Genomic DNA, 15,209 nt, shown 5'->3' on the forward strand with positions numbered 1-15,209 from the left:
CAGCACTCAGAGGAACTCTCCTGGTAATGAAAGTTCCTCCTCTCAGGGAGGGCATTAATCTATTCATGAGGGATTCATTCCTATGACCCAAAAGCCTCCCATTGGGCCCCACCTCCAACATTGAGGATCAAGTTTCAACTTGAGGTTTCCTGGGACAAACGTCCAACTATAGCATCTTCCTCTCTCTCTCTTTCTCTTTCATGATGAAAATAACAGAAACTGTATTTGAATTAGCTTGGAAAATCAGAGGAATTTATGGGAAAAATACTAATTTATCTCAGTGAAAGGTTAAGTAATTGTAGGGAAGGGCAATTGAAGCTAGACATTAGATATACTTCTTATTAAGGAAGTGAATGATGCCAGGGATCTTTCTAGATCTCTTCTGTCTTCTCTTTCTCTGTTCTGAATTAATTCTCTCATGATGCAAATTGGAAGTCTTCCACATGGCAAACAATATGGTTTTAAAAAATCTCCAGGGCCTCATCTGCTGTTTTTCAGGAAAAACTGACCCTTGCTTAATCTAGGGTCAAGTTATAGTAGCTTGCATAGCTTGCATGGATTTGTAAGTGAAACCTAGGGTGAGAAAGATTAAAGCCCAAACTAACCCTAGTAGTGGGTTAGTTTGAGTTAGGTATCCAGCATCAAGCAAATGATGTAGATGGAGGATGGAGAGGTAGGGATGCTTTTAAGAATATCTAACCTTTCAGAACTCATATTTAGTGCTTGGGTCAGACAGAGCATGTCTTTGCAGAAGATAGGCAGTATTCCTAAAAGAAAAAGAAAAGATCAAGGGGAGACATAAGAACTGACATCTACTAAAGCAAGTACATAGCAGGCTGTGCCATCTTTAGCATCAACACAGATATTCTTAACCTCTGTCATTGGCTTAACACAAACACTTAGGACTTTTGTTGGCATTGGCATCAGCGGGAGCCAGCAGACATCAATAGCGGCATTCAGGCTTTTAAAATCATTACTGACAGGGAACATCATCATAGTGAGCTAGAGCAGAAGAGGAGGAAAACAGTACATGCTATTTAGTAAACAAGATGACTGGTGACTCTGAACCACAGGGTAGGTATTTGAGTGTGAATTAAGTTCCTATAGAGCAAATGATGCTGAAGCCAAATAGCTTTGGTAAGATGCCCTTATTTATACTTTAGGTTGCCATGGTCTGGGAAATATGGACTTTGTATGTTTATAAGCTATATAACTGTCCATTTTATCAGATATTGATCCTAGCATTGTGCATGGATGCTCAATAAAAGTATTCCTTTCCTGGTGGTGAATTATGTTATGAATTGCATCTGCCTCAAAATTGTGTATTTCTTATATATTCATCTTCTGTGTATGTCTTTTCAAAGTAATTTATTTAGTTGTAGAGTGAAGTCATGGATTGTGACCATTTAAAACACGAATACATAGCAATAAAGAAATACTGAGTGAAGGAATTAGTCAAGTGATTATGGGTGTCTAACATGTCATAAAATTATCAAGTGCAAATACATGACCTATGATGCTGGAAGGAGAAATCACTATAGCAGGGAATAAAGATGAAATAAGCATTTGGGATTTAAGACGTTTATATCCATGAGTCCATACTCATCATGACCCACTTTGGAAGCCTGGCCACTAGATTGGGCTACCTTGGAAAGGGATATGTCTGGGCAAGGCCAAGCATATGGTCCTCAAGAGGGAACTAGAGTACTAGGCAGTACTTAGCTGAGGGTTAGGAGGAAGGATCAGAGCAGAAGTTTATTCTTATGAATAAAAACAACCAAAGGAAAAGAAGGAGACAGCTTTGACCTAAAGGGCCAATAGATTCTCAGGGGATATCCACGGGGACATTAAACCTGAATTTCATTGTTAGAGAAGTTATCTCAAAAAGCAATGTGGTAAGCCAGCAACCTTGGCTAGCAAAAGAAATTTTAACTCTCAGTAGGTGTAAGATTTAAGTCACACTGGGCCCGACCAGGAGGGAGGTGGTGAGAATGTGAGAATACTGATCTATTTCTTATATATGTCAGGATTAGCACATAAACTGCAACAGGTAAGAGTTTGCATGCAAGTGGGGTCACCAATAGGTTGAGCTGTAAGGAACTAACCCAGCTGCAGGCGAAAACAAGGCAAGATTGACAGACAACCTTTTGAACTGAAAGTAAGTTGTCATTTAATGCTGTACTCTCCTTCTTAAATTTTAAGTGCTTAACTGGAATGAATGAAAATATTGCTCAACAACCATTTAATGTGATTAGATTTCAGAAGATGCACATTATCTAATTCTATTGGGATATGTGCATACCATTTTAAGAAATGAATTTTGATCTATGACTCTTTTACAGAATGTGGTTCCAGGAGATCAGAATTTACTATCCCCTGGAGTAAATAGTTGCTGGTTTGAGCACTTCAGTGTTGTCTTGGAATCATGCAACCAGAAGGACTCAGAAATATGTAGTGCCCTTTGTGGGCAGCTCTCATTGGTATGGTACAAGAGTTGTATTCAATCACTTTGTCAGAACAATGACAGCTGTGAGAAGGAGCCCATAAAGCTATTCATTAAACTCTGAAATAGCTAGCACTTTACTTGTCTGGAGTTATTTACTAGTGGTTGATGATGACACTGTTGAGTGAGGGAGAAACTTATGAGGCTTCCTGACTCTCTTTTTGGTGAGAAGGTCATTTTGAAAAGGAGAATTGTAAGGTATTTAGTACATCCGAATCTCCAAATATAGCCTTTCATTAATACGGTAAAACACCACCAAAAATAGGGAAAAGTGTTTTTTAGAAGGAACGTAGGCTGTGATGATATAAAAATTTGAATTTTCTATCACTCACCATGCAATCAGAAAAGCAGAACTACTAGAATATAAAAATAATTGCAATACTTTGAGAAGAACAGAAGCACATCTTAAACTCTGCTTCTAATTAGATGGAAATCTTTAACTAAAGAATTTAGCATCTTTATAGTCAGTCATCATCTGTAAATACTGAGATTTGGCAAGGTATTTTGGTTTCTTTTTAATGTTTGTGTTCTGTTAAATATGTGATTCTCCGTGTATATTAATTTTATCTTTACATGAGGATTTTGAAATCCCTGTAGGTAAGGAACCCTGACCAATTCTTCCTTTAAATCTTCTCCAGAATTTAAAAATTTCAGCAAGACTATCTTAAAAAAGCCTTGAATAGAGTTTTCTAGAAGAAAAATTGGTGGATAACCCAACTCTCAGATAGATTATTATGCCTTAATGTTGTAGTCAATAATATTTGATTAAATATAATGACCTTTAAATATATTCTATACAGTTATATTATAGATGGCTTGGAGAAGCCTGCATCTGTTGCCAGTCTTGAAATCCATGAAAACATTACACATGGAAGCTTGAGTTCAAGTCCAATGCAGGTTGAATTCCCATTTTTAAATATATGAAATGTATGACCCTAGCTTCTAAGAGTTTTAATTAAAAAAATCTATCATATCTTCCAAATTTAGTTTCAGCTAGTAAGAGTAAAATATTGTATACTTCTTTTAGCTGATAGCCATCTGCTACAGAAACATTCAAATGTCAGCTCATCAGAATTTAAAAGGACTTCCTGAACAGAAGTTCACTGAAATTTAAGAAACTTTAATGGAACTTCTGTTGTGAAATGATACTGTCTTGACTTTAGGCTAATCCCCAAAATACATCTACAAATCCATCTCCCAAAATGTCTCCTACAGTGAAAGAGGTGGGCTGGTTTTACAATTTTTATGGCAAAGGTTAAAATAAGTAATTTCCACAACAGCTGTCGACATATAGTCTATCTTTGGAGGCTGCTTTCCCTAGAGAATTTTATTTCTTCAAATGTCATAATTAGAATTTAATCTCCAGTGACTACTCAAGGAAATCTGGCAGCAGGATGCAGTATGGGTCACATTTTAATTATGAATGCATCTTTCACATCTGAAGGGCCAGGAGCTTTTTGCTAGTCATGTCACGGAAACTCCTATGCACTGTGAATAATTAAGTATGTTTTTCAGTGGATAGCAGTTGTTTCCTTAAAATTCAGCAAGATTTATCAGAGCATGAACAGATTTCTTGTCCCACCAAAATCTGATGGGGTGCAAAGAAGTCAATTTCCAGGCAATTAGAGCAGTGAGTTGTGTTCATTCACACGCTGGCATTGTCTATGACAGATGTGTATCAATAGCAATGTGTTTTCATGCATTCATTTATTAATTTCCTTTCTTTTATTAAACAAACCTTTATTGAGTATATACTTCCCTGAACTTACAGTTGGGGAAACAAAGTAGAACAACACTGTCTTTTCCATAAGAGAGACATACCTGAATCTGGTCAGAAATGATCATTAAATGACTGATAAGGAGAGTCACATACATGGTGCTTTGGAAACACCAAGAAAGAAGCAACTAATTCTGCGTGAAAAGATCAGGAATGACATGACAGGGGAGGTGACCACTCAACTGAGCTGTAAAGAATAATGAGCAGGAAGGAATTTGTTATGACAAGGAAGGGGAGGGAATTCCTGACAAAGGGAACTACATCTGTAAAAACAAGGATATTTGAAGGCTCTTGTAGTTGGTGCAGTGAGGATAAAAAGTAGAGTGTTTTTGGAGAAGTAGTACAATATGGGCATACAATACAGGGTTGGGGTTATTTTAATGCCAGCAGAAATGTAAATATTATGGGCAAGAAATTTGTCTTCACAAAACAACATGACACTGATCCTCTCAGTCCTCAGAACAGCCAGACAGGATTTTTGAGTAGCTTTGTCTCTTTATCCCACTTATCTGAGAATATCTATCATATTCCAATTTTTTTTGTGAAGAAAAAGTGGTATGACCATACAATGAACTACTAGTTAGTAACAACGACAAACAAAATGTACTACTGAAAAATTCAAGAAAATGAATGAATTTCAAAAGAATTTTCCTAAGTGAAAGCCAGAAAGAAAAGACTATATAATGTATGATTATATTTATATGAAATTTCAGAAAATTCAAGACTACGGTGATGGAAAGCAGGCTGGTATTGCTAGGGTTCAGGGTTTGGGCAGAGAATATTGACAAAAATGGGGCATGAAGGATTTTTTTTGGATAATGGAAATGTTCTGTATCATGATTGTGGTGCTGGCTATAAGACTATGAGCAATTCTCAGAACTCATCAAATTATTTACTTAAAATTGGTAAATTTTATCATGTATAAATTATAGTTCAATAAAGCTGAAGACAAAGATGAGCCATATCAGAAACTTTGAGTTGGGATTAATTCGCTTTAGAGGTGCCAAGGAAACAATAACCTTGCCAGTAAAAACCTTAAGGATGAGGCTACTGAACTGACTTCCTCAAGTATTTGGACATAAAGAACCACATTAGCTGACACTGAGCAGAATAAGAAATTAAAGTCTATAAGGAGTAATTTTTCCAAGAAAACATAATTTGGGGACTTTAAGAATGTTTGAGTCCAAATTACAAGTACAATAGTAAAATTGAACACTTCTTATCTGTCAGCCATGTCTTTAAATGGTTTACATATACAATTTATTCAGTTCTCATGACAACCTTGCATGTCACATTGTTACCCTCACTTTTCAGGTTAGAAAACTGAGGCACAGGGATATTAATTTACTTGCTCAGGATCATAAACCTAGTAAGTGTAAGAACTGGGATTTGAAGTCAGGTAGTCTGGTTCAGAGCCTATATACTTAAGCACAAAGGCATTATATTTGAATTTAAATTTCATTATAGGAGGAGTTTATATTCAACCCTGGACATCTTGATGACGTTGCACTTTATTACTGAAGTATATTAATATTGTTATTTCATGTAATTGCAGAGTCCCTCATGACCTATATAAGACAATGTGGCTGGAGGTGATTAGAACAGGGAATACACTTTCAATTTCAAATAGAGTGTGACATTGGACTTAACTAATTAAGTACACTGCTCTTATTCATTTCAGTGCCTTCTGGAGGGCAAAATTGGTACTGACCATCAGACGTACCAATAGTTGATATTAGTGAGGTGGCTACATGAAGATAGAAATGAGACTTCCCTTACCCTGCTGAGAAGGATAGCCACAGACATGTGCGATCATAGGTTTAATGAATAAGCTCAATGGATTAGATGAATAAAAATCACTGGAGAGTATCAAGATGATCTACTAAAATGTAGTACATATGTTTCCATACACAGAGATCTCCATTTACAGTGCTGTTTTGGAGTAAGCTATTAGGTGACATTATTATTGGTCTGACATATCGGGTGACGTTATTGGTCTACATTCTGAACTGAGTGAAGATAATGTAGTAGCACATTTGTAAGCACACAGAATCTTGCCTCTCTATTTCATTCTTTATTTTGCACCAGTATAAATAAGAAATCCTAAGTAGTTACATCTGTGCTGAAAACTAAACATTCCCTTGGTTAGGGTCTCCCAAAATCTAAGCTAGGAGAGACAAAACAGAGAGCATTAGCAAGCCAATCTGGTCACTTTCTTTAGTTTTACTAATCTAGCCTTTATCTGGTAACAATAAACAAACAAACAAACAAACAAAAAACAAAACAAAAAACCCCAAACTCCTATTTGACATCCATTTATCTCAATCTTGTGTCTACTGATTGGTTCAGATCTTAGCTGGCAAAGAGAGAAGTGTTATTAATAGACTTGAACAAGAACAGCAATGCTGATTTCATTATTATTTTTTGATTTCCAGTAAAGGTGGAAGGCAGAGGGTAATGTTGGGAATAAGGGCAATATGAGGATCAGGACAATATAGGAAAGAAAAATAGAGCAGAATAAGTCTCTCATATAACGCATTCTTCATCCATGTTATGTAACCCTCTTCTGCTCTTCCCCCTACCATGGTCCAACACATACATACATGTCATCTCCACCACACCCAACAATAGCAACCAAACCAAGAACTTTTCTCTCCCAACAATTTTTTCCAGTTTTTATGTTTGTCTTATCAAATCCTAGTGCCCAAAGATCACCAAGAACATAATCGTAATCAAACAAATTTAGTTGTATTAACTAACTGCAGCAAGAAAAACTGCATCTTATGGGGAAAATAATCTCAGTGAGATGAAATTTTTATAGGGTTTGGGTTTGCACTGGGTGATCTGTGTGTCTGTCCCTGATTGTGGTGTCAGAAAATGAGGGCTATTTGTTGACTGAGACATTAATAATGTTAATTTAAGAGGTAGCCAGAATTAAGTAAGACTATTACTGATGAGAGACCATTAGTTGCTCAGAAGGGAATGTGGTTGCATAGTGTCCTTGTTTTTGTCTTGTTCCATCATGGTTATATATTAATCTTATCTGATGTTGATATTCTGTGAAATTGTTCATGTTCAGCAAGGAACACAACCTAGCTATTGGCTGCCAGGCCAGCTAACATTTGTCAGCTGTCAAAGATTGTTATTTTTTCTCCTTTCCTCCCTCTGCCCGCCCCGCCGCCCCCTAGTTTCTTATAGTCATCAATTTCTCTTTCCATACTGACAAAGCTTGAAAGTTTGCTCTCAGGGGAGAAAAAAAGGGGAGCTTGTGTTTGTTATAGACTTATCATTCATTACTGAATTTTAGAGAGCAGAAATCCTGAAAGAAAGAGGAAAAAAATTACCTTTTAAGAAACCACTTATGTGGAAAAATGGAGGTGTATTAGCTGTGTATGTGCATGGGACTATAATTTATTGGAGGTACAAATCCATTCATAAAAATATTTATAGCTGCATTATGGTTACAGTCACTAATGAGACTGACTTATTAGAGGTATGCAAAGATATTAACAAAGTTTTGGTGATAGTTTTGTTTATCTTAACCTGGATGTAATTATGCTTTAAAGACATAAAAGTAATTCAAGAAAGGTTATTAAAAAGATATCAGTAGATTGAAGTATTTTAATATACTTTTTCATAGATGGAATATTAATAGTTGAGAAAAGTGTTATATTTCCAGCATAATGTAGCTAAGACTCAAATGAAAATTTCATTAGATGTATCTTTAACAGCAGATTGGGAGCACCAGAGATGCTTTCTACATGTAACATGAACCTAATGTAGAATTTTCAGTACTTCAATAATTCTCTTTTAAGAGAATTACATTTCTTAAAGTACAGACTTCTTATTGGTTTTCTGGTTTGGGCTTTTTATTTATTTTTCAAAATAGATCTTTTTATTCCCTGTACTGAAATGGTTGCTACAGAAATAGTTACGATTGTTACTTGCTTCTTAAAAGTACAATTTGGCCATTTTCAAGGTTTCTGATGCATTCATTTATCTATACATGAATGTTCATCTATCCATGAACAGATGTCCAAGAAGGAGCTAATGGTGAAGAAACTGCTCAATTTTCACTACATTTGATTGGAATAAATGTTTCCCTCCTCTATTTATTTTTTCACTCAGAAAGCCTGAAGTGCCCCCGTTCAACAATGCTGTCTTATTTCTCCTTTTACCCCATCTAGAGAAATGAGTTATGGAGAGTACTTGGGAAGAGTTAGTGAAAATAGGGGAACAAAAGAAGGCAATGAGAAGAAAAGGCTAATATCAGAGTCTTTTCTGCTTCTGTCCAGGCACAGTTGTGGTTAGGAAATATTTATTGATATATATAGACTGAAGACTTTTTTTTCCAGTTGAAATGACCAAAATTACTGCCTTCCTACGAGCAAAACTACAGACTTTATTTGGAGTCCACTAGATGGTCTGTTAATGTGCACTTTGTGTTCCAGGGTGCAATGCAGGGTACCATATTGCATGTTTTTGCAGTCTTCAGTGTGTCAGTTTCCTCAGTCTTTCCTGGTATTCATGAGATTTACACTTACAATCAAGATGATTAGTAGTATCTAGTTGAATGTCCCTTAATTTGGATTTGTCTGATATTTTTCTTGTGATTAGAGTGGGGTTTTTAATTTGTAGACAAGTATCAAGATGTAAAATATCTTTCTTGTCACATAATCCCAGAAAATACATGATATCCACATGACATCACTGATGATGGTAACTTTGATCACATGATAAGGTAGTGTTTGCCAGGTTTCTCCACTGTAAAGTTGCTATTTTCTTCTTTCCCTTTTCTATTACTTGAAAGAGAGTCACTAAGTATATCTAGCCCACTCTTCAGTGTAGGATGGGATTAAACTTCACTCCTAGAGGAGGGAACACCTATATGTATTATATGGGATTCTTCGGTAAAGATAATTAATCTCTTCTGCCTCATTTATTTATTCAACCATGCGTTTATCAGTATAGACTCATGAATATATATTTTATATTTGGGTTGTAATTCAATATCACATTATTTATTTTTAATTTTATTTTTATTGCTATATAATATATGTATATATTTTGGGGGTACATGTGATAATTTAATACATTCATATAATTTGTAAAGACCAAATCAACGTAATTGGGATTTACAAAACCTTTAATATTTGTCTTTACGTTAGAAACATTTGAATCCTTTTCTGCTAGTTATTTTGAAATACACAATAGATTATTGTAAAGTATAATCACCTCACTGATTTGTCAAACACTAGGTCTTATTTCTTCCACAAAATTGTATATTTGTACCCATTAACCAGTCTGTTTTCATTTCTCCCTCCCCTCTACCCTTCCCAGCTTCTGGTAATCACCAATCTTCTCTTTATCTTCAAGAGTCCTACTTTTTTAGCTCCCACATATGATCGAGAATGTGCAATATTTGCCTTTATGTCCCTGGCTTATTTTACTTAACATCACCTCCAATTCCATCCGTCTTGTTGCAAATGGCATGATTTCATTTATTTTTCTGACAGAATAGTATTCCCTTGTGTATATATACCACATTTTCTTTATCCATTCATATACTGATAGGAACTTAGGTTGATTCCATTCTTTGGCTATTGTGAATAGTGCTGCAATAAATATCAGTGTGTGATGTCTCTTTGATACACTGGTTTTCCTTTTTATTTTTTTAAATATATATACCCAGTAGTGGGATTGCTGGATTGTATAGTAGTTCTAAAAATAGAACCTTTTTGAGGAATATTTATACAGTTTTCCACGGTGGCTGTACTAATTTACATTCCCACAAAACGTGTAGGAGAGTTGCACTTTCTCCACCTCCTTGCCAGCATCTGTTAGTTTCTGTCTTTTTGATAGTAGCTGTTTGACTAGGGTGAGATGATATCTCACTATGGTTTTAATTTGCATTTCTCTGATGTCTAGTGATGTTGACCATTTTTTTTTCTTATACCTGTTGGCCATATGTATACCTTCTTTTGAGAAATGTCTGTTCAGATTGTTTGCCCACTTTTAGATGCTCTTGAGTTGGAGCTCCTTATATATTCTGGTTATTAATCCCTTGTTTAGATAGTTTGCAAGTATTTTTTGCCATTCTGTGGGTTGTCTATTCACTTTGTTGATTGTTTGCTTCGCTACACGGAAGGTTTTTAGCTTGATGTAATCCCATCTATACATTTTTTCTTTGCTTGTGTTTTTGAGGTCTTACACAGAAATTTTTTCTCAAATCAATGTCCTGGAGTGTCTCCCCAGGGTTTTCTTCTAGTAGTAGTATTATCATGGTTTAGGGTCTTAGATTTAAGTAATCTATATTGCTTTGATACTTGTATATGGTGAGAGGTGGGGGTCTAGTTTAGTTTTTTTTTGTTTTGTTTTGTTTTTTTGAGACAGAGTCTCGCTCTGTGGCCCAGGCTGGAGTGCAGTGGCACAATCTCGTCTCACTGCAACTTCCACCTCCTGGGTTCAAGCAATTTTCCTGCCTCAGCCTCCCGAGTGGCTGGGATTACAGGCGCCTGCCACCACATGTGGCTAATTTTTGTATTTTTAGTAGAGATAGGGTTTCACCATGTTGGTCAGGCTGGTCTCGAACTCCTGACCTCAGGTGATCCACCCGCCTTGGCCTCCTGAAGTGCTGGGATTACAGGCATGAGCCACTGTGCCCAGCCTATTTTGAGTTTTTTATCAGACCTTTATTGAGATATAATTCTCATATAAGGTATCCATTTGAAGCATAGAAATCACTGGTTATTACTATAATTACAGAGTTGTGCAACTATCATCACACAATTTTAGAACATTTTCTCACCCCAAAAGAAATCCCATACCTGTTTTCATGTCACTCCCCATTTCTCCAGCAATCACCTTCCCTGACTCTAACAATGAACAATCACTGATCTACTTTCTGTCTCTATGGATTTGTTTATTGTGGACTGTTCATGTAAATGAAATAATACACTATATGGTCTTTGTGGCTGGCTTCTTTCACATAGCATAATCTTTTAAAGGGATATCTATATTATAGTCTGTATTAATATTTCATATTTTTAACTTTTATGTTCAAGAGTACATGTGAAGGTTTGTTACATGGGTAAACTCGTGTCATGGGGGTTGTACAGATTATTTCATCACCCAGATATCAATTTCAGTACTCAATAGTTATCTTTTCTGCTCCTCTCCCTCCGCATATCCTCCAATCTCAAGTGCACCCCAGCATCTGTTGTTTCTTTGTGCTCATGAGTTATCATCATTTAGCTCACACTTCTAAGTGAGAACATGCAGTATTTGGTTTTCTATTCCTGTGTTAGTTTGGTAAGGATGATGGTCTCCAGTTCCATCCATGTTCCTGTTAAAGATATCAACTTGTTCTTTTTTTATGGCTGCATATGTTTCATGGTGTATATGTATATGTTTTCTTTATCCAATCTGTCATTGATGGCCATTTAGGTTATTTCATGTCTTTGTTATTGTGAATAGCACTGCAATGAACATTCGTGTTCATGTGTCTTTATGGTAGAATGATTTATATTCCTCTGGATATACACCTAGTAATAGGATTGCTGGGTCGAACGGTAGTTCTGCTTTTAGCTCTTCGACAAATTACCATACTGCTTTCCACAATGACTAAATTAATTTACATGCCCACCAACAGTTTATAAGTGTTCCCTTTTCTCTGCAGCCTCACCAGCATCTGTTGTTTTTTTGACTTTTAACTAATAGCCATTCTCACTGGTGTGAGATGGTGTATCATTGTTGTTTTGGTTTGCATTTCTCTAATGATCAGTGATATTGAGCTTCTTTTCATATGCTTGTTGGCCTGGTGTATGTCTTCTTTTGAAAAGTGTCTGTTCATGTCCTTTGGCCACTTTTTAATGGGATTGTTTTCTCTTGTAAATTTAAGTTCCTTATAGATGCCGGATATTAGACCTTTGTCAGATGAAGTTTGCAAATATTTTCTCCCATTCTGTAGGTTGTCTGTTTACTCTGTTGATAGATTCTTTTGCTGTTCAGGAACTCTTGAGTTTAATTTGATCCGACTTGTCAATTTTTGCTTTCCTTTTGATTGCTTTTGACGTCTTCATCATGAAATCTTTGCCCATTCCTATGTACAGGATGGTGTTGCCTAGGTTGTCTCCCAGGGTTTTTATAGTTTTGGGTTTTACATTTAAGTCTTTAATCCATCTTGAGTTGATTTTTGGTGTAAGGAAGGGGTCCAGCTTCAATCTTATGTATATGGCTAGCCAGTTATCCCAACACCATTTATTGAATAGGGAGACATATTTTCCACAGTTTGGCATTTATATCTTTGATATTTTTCTTTTGGATTTTTCAATGGCATGATTTCATATTTTATAGAGACTATTGAATTTTTATGTAATTAAATGTAAGGCTTCTAAGTTTTATGTCTTTAGAAATGCCTTGAAAAAGGACTTGTATTAAGAATAGGTTAAGAATACTTATATTTCAACAGTTGAAAGACAAATAACCCACTTAAAAAGTGGGCAAAGGATTTCAATAGAAATATTCAAATATGACATACATAATCAACATACACATGAAAAGATGCTGAACGTCATTAGTCACTGGAAAATGCAAATAAAAACCAAAATGAGATGTCACTTCACATCTACTAAGATATCTAAATTTTTTCTTTTTTTTTTTGAGACGGAGTCTCACTCTGTCACCCACCTCTGCCTCCTGAGTTCAAGTGATTCTCCCGCCTCCGCCTCCCGAGTAGCTGGGACTACAGACGTGCACCACCACACTTGGCTAATTTTTTTGTATTTTTAGTAGAGACAGTGTTTCACTATGTTGGCCAGGCTGGTCTCGAACTCCTGACCTTGTGATCTGCCAGCCTCAGCCTCCCAAAGTGTTGGGATTATAGGCATGAACCACCATGCCCGGCCTAATTTTTTAAATAAATCAGAAACAGACAATAACAAGTATTGATGAGAATGTGGCAAAACTGGAACACTTGTATATTGCTGGTGGCATTGTAAAATGTTTGGAACACTTTAGAGAGCAGTTTGGCAGTTTCTCAAAATGTTAAACTTTTTAAAGAAGATTTTTGCATCTGTTTTCATCAGGGATATTGCCCTGTATTATTCTTTCTTTGTTGTGTCTTTGGTTGGATTTGGTATCAGGGTAATGCTAATGTCACAGAATGAGTATGGAAGTATACCCTATACCCTCCTCTTCAGTTTTTTTTTTCAAAGAGTTTCAGTAATACTGGTATTAGTTCTCTGTTTATGTTTGGTAGAATTCAGCAGTAAAGCCATCAGGTCTCGGGCTTTTTTTTTTTTTTTTTTGATAGGAGACTTTTTATTATTGCTTCTATCTCATTACTCATTATTTGTCTGGTCAGTTTTTTTTTCTTATTTATTCATGGTTCAATTTGGCAAGTTGCATAGGTCTAGGAATTTATCCATTTCATCTAGGTTTCCCAATTTGTTGGCATATAGTTCTTCATACAGATCTATAACAATCATTTATATTTTTGTGTTATCAATATGCAAAAGAATGAAACTAGACCTCCTCACCCTATATAAATATCAAATCAAAATAGATTAAAATGCATAAATGTAAGACCTGAAACTATGAAACTACTACAGCAAAACATTGGGGAAATGCTTTGAGACATTGATATGGGTAAAGACTTCATTAGACTGGACATGAAGACTTCAAGATTTTATTGATGTGGGCAAAGACCTCAAAACCGCAGGCACCACAGCAAAAATTTAAGAATGAGATAATTAATGTTAAGCTAAAAATCTTCTGCATAGCAAAGAAAACAGTCAACAAAATAAACAGATAAAGAATAGGAGAAAATACTTGCAAACTCTGTTTTTGACAAGAGATTAATAACCAGAGCATAAAAGGAAATCAAACAACTCAGTAGCAAACTAACAAGTAATCCAACTAAAAAATATGCAATAGATGTGAACAGACATTTCTCAAAAGAAGATATACAAATGGCCAACAGGCATATAAAAAAGTGTTCAACATCACTAGTCATCAGGGAAATGAAAATCAAAACCACAGTGAGATATCATCTCACCCCAGTCAAATGGCTATTATCAAAAAGACAGAATATAACAGATGCTAGCAAAGAAGTACACAAAGGGCAACTGTCTTATACTGTTGGTGGGAATGTAAGTTTGTACAGCCACTATATAAAACTGTATAAGTGTTCCTCAAAAAACTAAAAATAGAACTATTATACAATCCAGCAATCTCAGTACTTGTTATATATTCAAAAGAATGGAAATCAATAAATCAAAGAGATATCTGCATTCCCATCTTTCTTACAGCACTATTCGAGGTAGTCAAAATATGAAATCAAGCCAAATTTCCATTAGTGTATAAATGAATGTAGAAAATGTGGTATATATACATAATGAAGTATTATTTAACCTTAAAAAATGAAATCCCATCATTTTCAGTAAGATGGATGGAAGTGGAGATCATGTTAAGTAAAATAAGCCAGGAACATAAAGGCAAATATTTAATGTTCTCACTCATATGTAGGAGCAAAAAGAATTGATCTAATGGAGATAATGAAGAGAATGCTGGTTACCAGAGGCTGGGAAGAGTAGTTCAGAGGTGGGAATGAAGAGTGGTTGTTTAATTGGTATAAAAATACAATTAGATAGAAGAAATCAGCTCTAGTGTTTGATAGCAGCAATATCAAACACTATAGGGCAGCTATAGTTTACAATAATTTATTGTATATTTCAAATAACTAGAAGAGATTTGAAATGTTCCTAACACAAAAAAATGATAAATTCTTGAGGTGATAGATACTCCAATTACCCTCATTTGATCATTACGCAGTAGACTCGTATCAAAATGTCACATGTACCCCATAAATATGTACATTATGTATCAATTACAATTTTTAAAAATGTTAAACAAGTTACTATATGATCT

The sequence above is a fragment of the Pan paniscus genome, chromosome 11 (genome assembly GCF_029289425.2).
Source record: "Pan paniscus chromosome 11, NHGRI_mPanPan1-v2.0_pri, whole genome shotgun sequence".
NCBI classification, from domain to species: Eukaryota; Metazoa; Chordata; class Mammalia; order Primates; family Hominidae; genus Pan; species Pan paniscus.